This window comes from Athene noctua, chromosome 4 (genome assembly GCF_965140245.1).
Source record: "Athene noctua chromosome 4, bAthNoc1.hap1.1, whole genome shotgun sequence".
NCBI classification, from domain to species: domain Eukaryota; kingdom Metazoa; phylum Chordata; class Aves; order Strigiformes; family Strigidae; genus Athene; species Athene noctua.
This window is the reverse complement of record NC_134040.1, coordinates 85976661-85987173: the sequence shown is the minus strand read 5'-3', so window position 1 is coordinate 85987173 and position 10513 is coordinate 85976661. Positions and strand designations below refer to the sequence as shown.

The window sequence follows — 10513 nt, the reverse complement described above, 5'->3', positions numbered from 1 at the left end:
CGCTGGTGCGACCACAGCCCCGGTGACAGGGAGGTCCCTTTGCCCAGAGCGCCCTTCTCCTTCCTCCTCTTGCTGCCCAGACTTCCTCCGCGCCTTGTCCCACTCCCTCTTGGCCTGCAGCGGTACAGGACGGAGACCTCCACGCCGCTCCGCCGCCTGCTGCAAGGGCAGGAGGATGCCGTCAGGTCCGAGAGCGATGCTGGTCCCCGGCGAGAGCTGGCCACAGCACCACCCGAACCCCGGCCGCCCTCCCACCACCACCACCATCCCCCCTCCTTGCGAAAAAAACTCCCAGATTGGCTTTCCTCACCCAGTCCATGCTCCAGCACTTCCTGCAGGGATGTCTACGACGGGCGCTTTTCTCCTCCGGGCTCCTGGCCGCGTTCAGCAAGGCTTGGACCCTCCACCGCCCCTGAGGCGATGGCCGTCCCTCCTCAGGCAGCTCCAGTCCCCTCTCACCGGTCCTGAGGAAGCTCCGCTCCCCCACCCCCCGCCGTTGACGACACTCCCCCCCCCAGATGATGACACCACCCCACTTCCCCCCACCAGGCGACGACACTGCTCCCCCCCCCCCCCCAGACAGAGAGGCGACGACACTGCTCCCCCCCCTCCCCCGCGCCGAGGCGACGACACTGCTCCCCCCCCTCCCCCGCCGAGGCGACGACACTGCTCCCCCCCCCTCCCCCGCGCCGAGGCGACGACACTGCTCCCCCCCCTCCCCCGCCGAGGCGACGACACTGCTCCCCCCCCCCGCCGAGGCGACGACACTGCTCCCCCCCCCCGCCGAGGCGACGACACTGCTCCCCCCCCCTCCCCCGCGCCGAGGCGACGACACTGCTCCCCCCCCCCCCCAGACACAGAGGCGACGACACTGCTCCCCCCCCTCCCCCGCGCCGAGGCGACGACACTGCTCCCCCCCCTCCCCCGCGCCGAGGCGACGACACTGCTCCCCCCCCTCCCCCGCCGAGGCGACGACACTGCTCCCCCCCCCCGCCGAGGCGACGACACTGCTCCCCCCCCCCGCCGAGGCGACGACACCGACCCCCTCTCCAAGGCGGCTCCCGTCCCGTCCCCCCCCCCCCGTTCCCAAGTCGATCCGGTACTTCTCCAGGCAGGTTCGACTCCTGCTCGCCCCTTCCCCGGGCAGGTCCCCCTCAGGCGACCGCTCCGCCCCTCACAGCGGCGCTTTGTTCAGAGCGCCCTTCTCTTTCCTCTTGCTTCCCAGACTTCCTCCGCTGCTCCTCCCGCTCGCTCTTGCCTCGCAGGTCCTTCCACACGCAGTGGACATCTCTCCCTTCTCCGCCACCAGCTGCTGCAAGGGCAGTAGTGTGCCGTCAGGTCTGAGAAGGACGCCTGTCCCCGGCGAGAAGTGCCCACAGCACCACCCGAACCCCGGCCGCCCTCCAACCCCCCCTTCCCCCCCGAAAAAAACCTCACAGATCGGCTTTTCTCACCAGAGCCGGTGCTCCAGCACTTCCTGCAGGGACGACCGCGCCGGGCACTCGTCTGCTCCAGGCACCTTGCCGCGCCTGGCGGGTCCAGGACTCTCCTGAGCCCCTCAGACAATGGCGCTCGCACCCAACAGGCGACTCGGGTCCACCCCCGCCCGCCCCGAGCCGAGCCGAGCCGATGAGGTCCCCGCCGAGGCGGCGCCGATCGCCGAGCAGCCTTTTCCGGGGGCGCCGCTCCCGCTCCTCTCAGGCGGCCGCGCGGCGCCTCACTGCTGCGCGCGCCGTTCCCGCCCTTCGCCTCAGGCGGCCGCGCGGCGCCTCACTGCTGCGCGCGCCGTTCCCGCCCTTCGCCTGAGGCGAAAGCTCCGCCCCTCACGTCGGCGCGCGCCGTTCCCGCCCGCCGAAAGCGTCGGGGGCGTGCCGAAAGCGTCGGGGGCGTGCCGAAAGCGTCGGGGGCGTGCCGAAAGCGTCGGGGGCGTGCCGAAAGCGTCGGGGGCGTGCCGAAAGCGTCGGGGGCGTGCCGAAAGCGTCGGGGGCGTGCCGAAAGCGTCGGGGGCGTGCCGAAAGCGTCGGGGGCGTGCCGAAAGCGTCGGGGGCGTGCCGAAAGCGTCGGGGGCGTGCCGAAAGCGTCGGGGGCGTGCCGAAAGCGTCGGGGGCGTGCCGAAAGCGTCGGGGGCGTGCCGAAAGCGTCGGGGGCGTGCCGAAAGCGTCGGGGGCGTGCCGAAAGCGTCGGGGGCGTGCCGAAAGCGTCGGGGGCGTGCCGAAAGCGTCGGGGGCGTGCCGAAAGCGTCGGGGGCGTGCCGAAAGCGTCGGGGGCGTGCCGAAAGCGTCGGGGGCGTGCCGAAAGCGTCGGGGGCGTGCCGAAAGCGTCGGGGGCGTGCCGAAAGCGTCGGGGGCGTGCCGAAAGCGTCGGGGGCGTGCCGAAAGCGTCGGGGGCGTGCCGAAAGCGTCGGGGGCGTGCCGAAAGCGTCGGGGGCGTGCCGAAAGCGTCGGGGGCGTGCCGAAAGCGTCGGGGGCGTGCCGAAAGCGTCGGGGGCGTGCCGAAAGCGTCGGGGGCGTGCCGAAAGCGTCGGGGGCGTGCCGAAAGCGTCGGGGGCGTGCCGAAAGCGTCGGGGGCGTGCCGAAAGCGTCGGGGGCGTGCCGAAAGCGTCGGGGGCGTGCCGAAAGCGTCGGGGGCGTGCCGAAAGCGTCGGGGGCGTGCCGAAAGCGTCGGGGGCGTGCCGAAAGCGTCGGGGGCGTGCCGAAAGCGTCGGGGGCGTGCCGAAAGCGTCGGGGGCGTGCCGAAAGCGTCGGGGGCGTGCCGAAAGCGTCGGGGGCGTGCCGAAAGCGTCGGGGGCGTGCCGAAAGCGTCGGGGGCGTGCCGAAAGCGTCGGGGGCGTGCCGAAAGCGTCGGGGGCGTGCCGAAAGCGTCGGGGGCGTGCCGAAAGCGTCGGGGGCGTGCCGAAAGCGTCGGGGGCGTGCCGAAAGCGTCGGGGGCGTGCCGAAAGCGTCGGGGGCGTGCCGAAAGCGTCGGGGGCGTGCCGAAAGCGTCGGGGGCGTGCCGAAAGCGTCGGGGGCGTGCCGAAAGCGTCGGGGGCGTGCCGAAAGCGTCGGGGGCGTGCCGAAAGCGTCGGGGGCGTGCCGAAAGCGTCGGGGGCGTGCCGAAAGCGTCGGGGGCGTGCCGAAAGCGTCGGGGGCGTGCCGAAAGCGTCGGGGGCGTGCCGAAAGCGTCGGGGGCGTGCCGAAAGCGTCGGGGGCGTGCCGAAAGCGTCGGGGGCGTGCCGAAAGCGTCGGGGGCGTGCCGAAAGCGTCGGGGGCGTGCCGAAAGCGTCGGGGGCGTGCCGAAAGCGTCGGGGGCGTGCCGAAAGCGTCGGGGGCGTGCCGAAAGCGTCGGGGGCGTGCCGAAAGCGTCGGGGGCGTGCCGAAAGCGTCGGGGGCGTGCCGAAAGCGTCGGGGGCGTGCCGAAAGCGACGGGGGCGTGCCGAAAGCGACGGGGGCGTGCCGAAAGCGACGGGGGCGTGCCGAAAGCGACGGGGGCGTGCCGAAAGCGACGGGGGCGTGCCGAAAGCGACGGGGGCGTGCCGAAAGCGACGGGGGCGTGCCGAAAGCGACGGGGGCGTGCCGAAAGCGACGGGGGCGTGCCGAAAGCGACGGGGGCGTGCCGAAAGCGACGGGGGCGTGCCGAAAGCGACGGGGGCGTGCCGAAAGCGACGGGGGCGTGCCGAAAGCGACGGGGGCGTGCCGAAAGCGACGGGGGCGTGCCGAAAGCGACGGGGGCGTGCCGAAAGCGACGGGGGCGTGCCGAAAGCGACGGGGGCGTGCCGAAAGCGACGGGGGCGTGCCGAAAGCGACGGGGGCGTGCCGAAAGCGACGGGGGCGTGCCGAAAGCGACGGGGGCGTGCCGAAAGCGACGGGGGCGTGCCGAAAGCGACGGGGGCGTGCCGAAAGCGACGGGGGCGTGCCGAAAGCGACGGGGGCGTGCCGAAAGCCGAGATACAGGAGCAGGGGCGGCCTGAGCTCGGTCACAGCGGAGAGGCGGGATTACCAGGAGGGAGGGAAATGGGCAGGCAGGCACATGGAGCGGCAGACAGGCTCGCCGAGGATAACAATGCCTGGGAACTGGCCAGAGAAAGCTGTGGGCAAAAAGAGACCCCAAAGCCGATCTGAAACAAGAACTGAACAAGGAAAATAACAGCGCTAGGTTACAGGAGAGAAAGGGAGGATGAAACAAAGGAAGGAGAGAGAGCAGGACCAAGCATCTGGAAGAAAGAAAAAGGGAGAGCTAGAAGAAGACACAAGAGGGAGTGGGAGCAGGAACGAACGAGAGCAGAAGTACAGGGAAGAAAAAAACAACAAAAATCATAGCAGCATGGGATAGAGAGGGGGCCAGGGGACAGCCCAAAACGTCCAAGAGGGGCAACAGGGCCCGAGGGTCCGCGACTCACCGCAGGTGTCGCTCTCAGCGCTGCCAGGAAAAATTTGCCAATTCAGACCCTTCTTTCTCCTTCTCTCCTCCCTTCCTTTTCTGGAGGTGCAGTCGCTCAGCTGCCCTCCACCTCAAAGAACACGCGGGTGTCTCTCGGCTCTTACAAAACGCAGCTTCCTGCACGTGTGGCCTCGCTCGCACGCTGCGCGGCCGTACCGCGCTCTGGGTGACGCGCACGGACCCTGATCGCACGCTGGCGGTCCGGCCCGCTGCGGACTGTACAGAGGGCTCCTGCCTCGCCCAGAGAGGCAGGCTCTCTCTTCCTGCAGTGGAAGGCAGCTGCTGCCCACATGCCCTTGATTTTCTTCTTTCCCTTTCTCAGGCCTCTCCAGCTTCAGCTGTGACAGCTCCTGTCCACAGCCAGAAAACGTCCCAGGGGCCTGTCCCTTCTCACCTCTCTGCTGCGAGGAGCACAAGGGCAGGCAGAGAACCCCACACAGTTCTGAAGTGGGTCCAGTCGACAGCATCCCCAGGGAAGGAACAGGCAAGCGCGGCCCCGGTGAGGCCTCTGGGAGAAGGTGAAGCGACTGCCGTTATTACCGTAGATCGCCCCTGGCCGGAGCCCCCCTTCCACAGGGGCTCCTGCGGAGGCGCCAAGGGCCGGCTTGCCGCCATCCCCGCGGGGCTCGGGGGTGACCTGGGGCTACGGGACGGGCTTCAGGGTGAGGTGCGAGACCTGGGGCCAGGACACGGTGCGGGCGAGGCCAGTGCCAGCTCAAGGGGAGCTCTGGCAAGCTGGGGAGGCACCCAGCACCAACCCCCGGGGGACACCCATCTTCTTCCCCTCTGCCTTTGTCCCAGCTCTCGGGTAACTCCCTGGGGCTCCCCCGGCCCGGATCACCTCCAGGAGAGCCGAGGCCTGACACAGCAGGCGGTGTGAAGCTTCCTGCCCCACCGCTGCCGTGTGGCCAGCGGGCAGGAGGGGCCCCCACACCTGCCAAAGGGGCTGGCCGGCCTCACCGGCGGCCTCGGCCCTCGCCCACCCCCAGGAATCACGCCCAGCAAGCCTCACGCTGCGGCAGCAGGAAGGCGGCTCTGGCGGTGCCGCACACCTGTGCGGGGCCGGCGCTGCAGTCCTGCCCTTCGCGCACCGAGCGCCCGCCGGCAGCGTGACGTGGGGCGGCGGCGGCATTTCCTTACCAGGAGGGGGCACGGAGCGTGGCCGCACCCCCCCACGGGCATCGGAGCATCGCACTGACGTTGCTGGCGGGCGGCAGCGTGGGGCACGGGGCCACCTCTGTGTCGCCCACCGACAGCACCGTGTGGCGTTTGCCAGGCAGCGGCGGTTAGCGCAGGCGAGCGCCACCCCCCGCGCGAGCGGCGGCCGAGCGGCACGTCACTGCGCACATGCTCTCGAGGAACGGGCACGACGCTTGGTGGGGAGCAGCTGGAAGCCCCCGGGAATCCACGTGAAAGCGGCAACAAAACTATCCCTCGTGCTGCGCCACAAGGGCCGCGGCGGTAGCGAGGACTGCGCCGCGCTACGGGCGCCCACGAGCGGTGCGGCTGCCTGGCAGCCGAGTCTGCAGAACCTACAGCTCCTGGCACGCGCTGGCCAACGCGGCACGGCCGCCTGCACGCCAAGCGCTGTAAGACCCCGCATCCCAGCGTGACCCAGGGAACCAACGCGGCTGGCCAGAAACCCCACACGCCAGGACCACAGCTCCCGCTGGGTTGCGAGAGGCGGTTTTCTCTGCTTTCTGACCCTGCAGCAACACCGTTGCTCACCCCTCCGAACCCCCACCAGTGCACCCAGAAGCCTCACCACCGGCTCGGGGCAGCCCCTGCCACCACCTCCAACACTGCCACCCTGCAGGCACCGCCATCCTCCCCAGGAGCTGCCAGCTGATGGCACGGCTCCACTCACCTTCTCCCTCGGTGCAGCCAGGGCCCAGCAATGCTCAGCGACTGCTCTGCTCCTCCCTTGGTTGACACCGACCCCTCCGACGGCTGCCTTGCTCTTAACAGCAGCACCCGCCCCGCCCCGCCCCTCCACCCGGAGCAAGCCCTTTACAGGGAGGGGCCGCTGCCATCAGCCTCACTGCCCACACCTGGGGCCCCTCCAGCCCCAGCCCACAGCTGGAGGCCATCACCCACCCCCACAGAGCATCATCACCCCTCCCAGCCCCTCACCTGGGGCAAAGGAAGCACAAAAGGCAGCCGGCAGCCAGCAAGTGTTTATTCAGTCACACACAGAACAAGTCCCAGAAGGGAGTGAGTCTGCTCCGGGGCTCAGGGCCCCTAATGCTGCCCCTGCTCCTGGCACACCTTGGCGCTTGTTCCCGGAGCCACGCTCCTCAGTCCAGCCGGGAACAGTCAGTCGGTTCCTGGAGCAACAAGCTGCAGGGCAGAGCTGGAAACTGCCAAACATGAGGAGCAAGATGCAGGACACAAGAAGACAGAAGAAAGGTGGCAGCTAGCTGACTAGTACAGGGGTAGAGAGAAAACAAGAGATGAGCAATGGGGCGGTGAGAGGATGGGGACAGGGAACCCAACGTGGATATGCAGAAAAAAAAGCAGCAGGGAGAGAAGAAAACAGGCAAAAAAAAAGCTGGGATGGGTGGCACAACAGACATGGAGGGGAAAAAAAAAAGGGGGGGGAGCAGGGAGCTAGACCAAGCAAGATGGAAGAAAGACCAAAAAGCTCCAAAGAACAGGGCACAGAGGGAGGAAAAAGCAACAGCGATGGGGAGTCAGGACAGCAAACCATGGGAAGGAACACAAAACAAATCACATCGCTACATGTGACAGGGCAGAGAAGGAAGAATTAGGAAACAGGGACAGAGACACAGAAAAAAAGAGACCTGGAGCCAAAAACTAATCCTGATGCATACAGAAAGAAGGGGGGTGGGGGTGGGGGTGGGGGGGTGTATTCTAAAACAGGGGAAACAGAGACAGAGAGATGGAGAAAAGACAAAAGCAACAGACTACAAGGCATCGAGAGAGGAATTACTGAATAGTAACAGAGCGCCAGCCAGAAACAGGCCACAAAGCAGCAAAGATCACAGGGGTACGGGGCACAGAGGAAGGAATTCGCAAACCTGGCACAAGGAGCCAGACAGAGAGAGAGCGAGGCAAAAATTAAATGGTGAAAAGAGACAGACCGCAGGGCAGAGGGAGGAATTGATAAACAGGGACAGGGCACCCAGCAGAGCATGATGGAGAACAGGGAAAAAAAAATAGCAGCAAGCTACAGGGAAGAGGGAGGAATTAAAGACCAGTGACTGGAAGACAGACAGCGACACATGGAGAGAGAGAAGACAAAAGAGCGATGGGCAACAAGATGGATAGGGAGGAAATGAAAAACAGCAGAAGGGAGTCAGCCAGAGAGAAAGACACTGAGGAAAAAGGCCAGACAGGCTATGAGGGACGGAGGTAGGAATGAAAAACGGGGGACAGGGAGCAGGAAAGAGAGAGATGGAGATCGCAGGGAATAGCAGCGGGTGCAGGAAGAAGAAAGGGGCATCAATAGGAACAGGGAGCTGGACAGAGAGGGATGGAGAAAGGCAACAAGAGCGGCAGGGTACAGGGCAGAGAAAGGGAAGACCTACAAGACGGGGACAGGGAGATGCTCCAAGCAAGACGGAAGATACGGGTGAGCAAAAAAAGTTGAGCAGCACCAGAAAGAGAGGAGTCTAGGAGAAAGACAGGGAGGGACCAGGCCACACAAGAGGGATGAGAGGGGCCCAAGAGCTCGGGACTTACTGCAGTTCTCCGCGCTGCCGTGAGAATTTGACAGGTCAGACTCCTCCTTCTGTTTGCCTTCTCCCTTCCTCTTCTACAGCTCCAGGTGCCTGGCTGTCCTCCACTTAGGAGAAGATGTAGGTGTCTCACAGCTCTTACGAGATGAGGCCTGCTAGACACAGAACCTCATTCAATCACACACTACGTGCAGGAGTAGGACAGAGGAAAGAGCGAGAAACCGAGAAGTGAGGAGCAGAACGGAAGGATCGAGAGAGAAATGGACTGAGGAGTGATGCAAAAGGTACAGAACAAGCAGTCAGAAGTGCAGACAGAAAAAGAAAAGGGAGCAGCAAGACGAGAGAGAAAGTGAGAGAGGAAGGGGGAGCAAGGCAGAAGAAAAGAAAGAAAAGATCTAGAGAAGAAGAAAAAAAAAATCACAGCATGGGAAAGAGAAGGGCGGGAAGGGACTGGGACATACAAGGGGGGCGACAGGGCCCCGAGGGCCCGGGACTCACCGCGGCTCTCGCTCCCGGCACTGCCGGGAGAACTGGACAGGTCAGATGCTTCTTTCTCCTTCCTTCCTCCTGCCCCTCCTCTTCTTCTGAAACTCCACTCGCCCGGCTGACCTCCCCCTAAAAGAATACGCGGGTGTCTCTCGGCTCTTACAAGACGTGGCTTCCGACACACGCAGCCTCGCTCGCTCGCTCGCTCCGCGGCCGTTCCGCGCCTGGGTCCGGCCCGCTGCGGACTGTGCAGAGGGCTCCTCGCTCACCCGGAGAGGCAGGCGCTCTCCCCCTGCAGGGCGAGGCGGCTGCTGCCCACATGCCCTTGACGTTCTCCTTCCTTCCCTTTCTCCGGCCCCTCCAGCTCCAGCCGCGGCGGCTCCCGCCCCGCTGCCCACGGCCGGGAAGGCTCGGCTCCGCCCGTCCCTTCTGGCCCCCGAGCCGTGAGAAGCGCCAGGCCGGGCAGAGACACCCCACGCCAGCCCGAGCTGGGCGCAGCCGGCGGCATCCCCGGGGCAGGAACGGACACGCGCGGCCCCAGCGCGGCCTCGGGAGGGGGCACGGAGGCGGCAGGGACCCTTATTGCCGCGGACCGGCCCGGCCGCAGCCCCAACACTCACCTCCGCCGCGCACGCGCACTCCCGGGAGACGCCGCGGCCGCGCATGCGCACCCCCGGGCCGGGGGGCACACCGCGTCTCGGGGAGCCGCGGGCAGCCCGCGGGAAACCGCCACAAAACCGCGTCTCGGGCCGCGCCGCGGGGCCGCGCCGGTACCGAGGGCTGTGCCGTGCCGCGCGCGCCCGCCAGCGCCGCGGCTGCGGGGAACCGAGAGCGCAGAAACTGCAGCTCCCGGCGTGCCCCGGGGAGCCAACATGGCCGACCGGAAGCCCCCTGCACGTGACTACGGCTCCCGCCGCGCCGCCCGCGCACCCGGAAGCCCGGCCGAGCGCAGCCCCGCGCGGCTCCGGGCAGCGCCGCCGCCGCCCGGCCCCGACGCGGAGCGGCCTCCGCCCCCGGTCCCGCCGCACCTTTCCCCGCAGCCGCCCGGCCCCGCTCCTGCCTCGGCTCGCACCGGCTCCTCCTCCAGCACCGGCCCCGGACAGGGAGGGGGCGCTGCCTGCAGCCTCCCTGCCCGCCCCTGCGGCTCCTCCGGCCCGGCCCACGCTCCCCCCCCCCGGTAACTATAGCGACCAGCACCGTTAATAAACGCCGGAGGTGCCCGTCGCTCCTCCGAGCTCGCGCTCTACGGGCCGCCGGTCCTGCGGTCGCGGGGCCGCCGCCGCGCACGCGCACTCCGGGGGCCGCCCGGCGCAGCCGCACGCCGCAGATCGCCTCTCCCCGCCGGGGGAGCCTTCCCCGGCCAGCGGGAGCAGCCGCTGGGCGAGACCGCTCCGGTGCGCGGGCCGACGGGACCGACGCTGCCAAATCTTATAACCCCCCGGAGAGGGAGGAGCTCCGGCACGGCCGCAGCGCAGGGCAGCGCAGTCTCGCCTTGTGACCCAGAACTCAGCGGGGTGACCGAAGTGTCGGTCAGAGCAGCCTCAGGGCTCTTCGGACGGGTGGAAGGGGGAGGAAAGCCTGTGACAACGCGACACGGGAGCGCAGAGTTGTTTTAAGGACGAAACAGCGTAACTTCGGTCCCTGGGAGACCAGTACAGTAACTATTAAAAGCACACGTATTGTTAGATATTTTTCCTAAACTCACATTTATCCAATTTAGTTTTTCAAATCCTGGTGATAGCAGAAATAGTTTTTTAAAAAAACCCAGATAAATCCAGGAACATTTCTGCCCGTGTTCAGCCGCTCTTCTGGAGCGTACGCTAGGAGCTGGAGAACCCGAGCAAGCTGTCTGATTATATTTACGGCAGCTCTGGCCCCGACAGCTCCCCCGTCCGTCCCCTTGCCAGGAA

The 10513-nt window shown here is 66.9% G+C and overlaps 1 long non-coding RNA gene across 1 annotated transcript; it reads right to left on the bottom strand.

Moving 5' to 3' along the window:
* Window positions 1–6588: 6588 nt before the first annotated feature.
* On the bottom strand, window positions 6589–9941 carry LOC141959828 (uncharacterized). Its single transcript, XR_012633508.1, has 4 exons — window positions 9801–9941; window positions 8616–8732; window positions 8122–8272; window positions 6589–6776 (listed from the first exon to the last, which is right to left on the bottom strand). It is a non-coding gene; the product is annotated as an uncharacterized LOC141959828 (long non-coding RNA).
* Window positions 9942–10513: the final 572 nt, after the last annotated feature.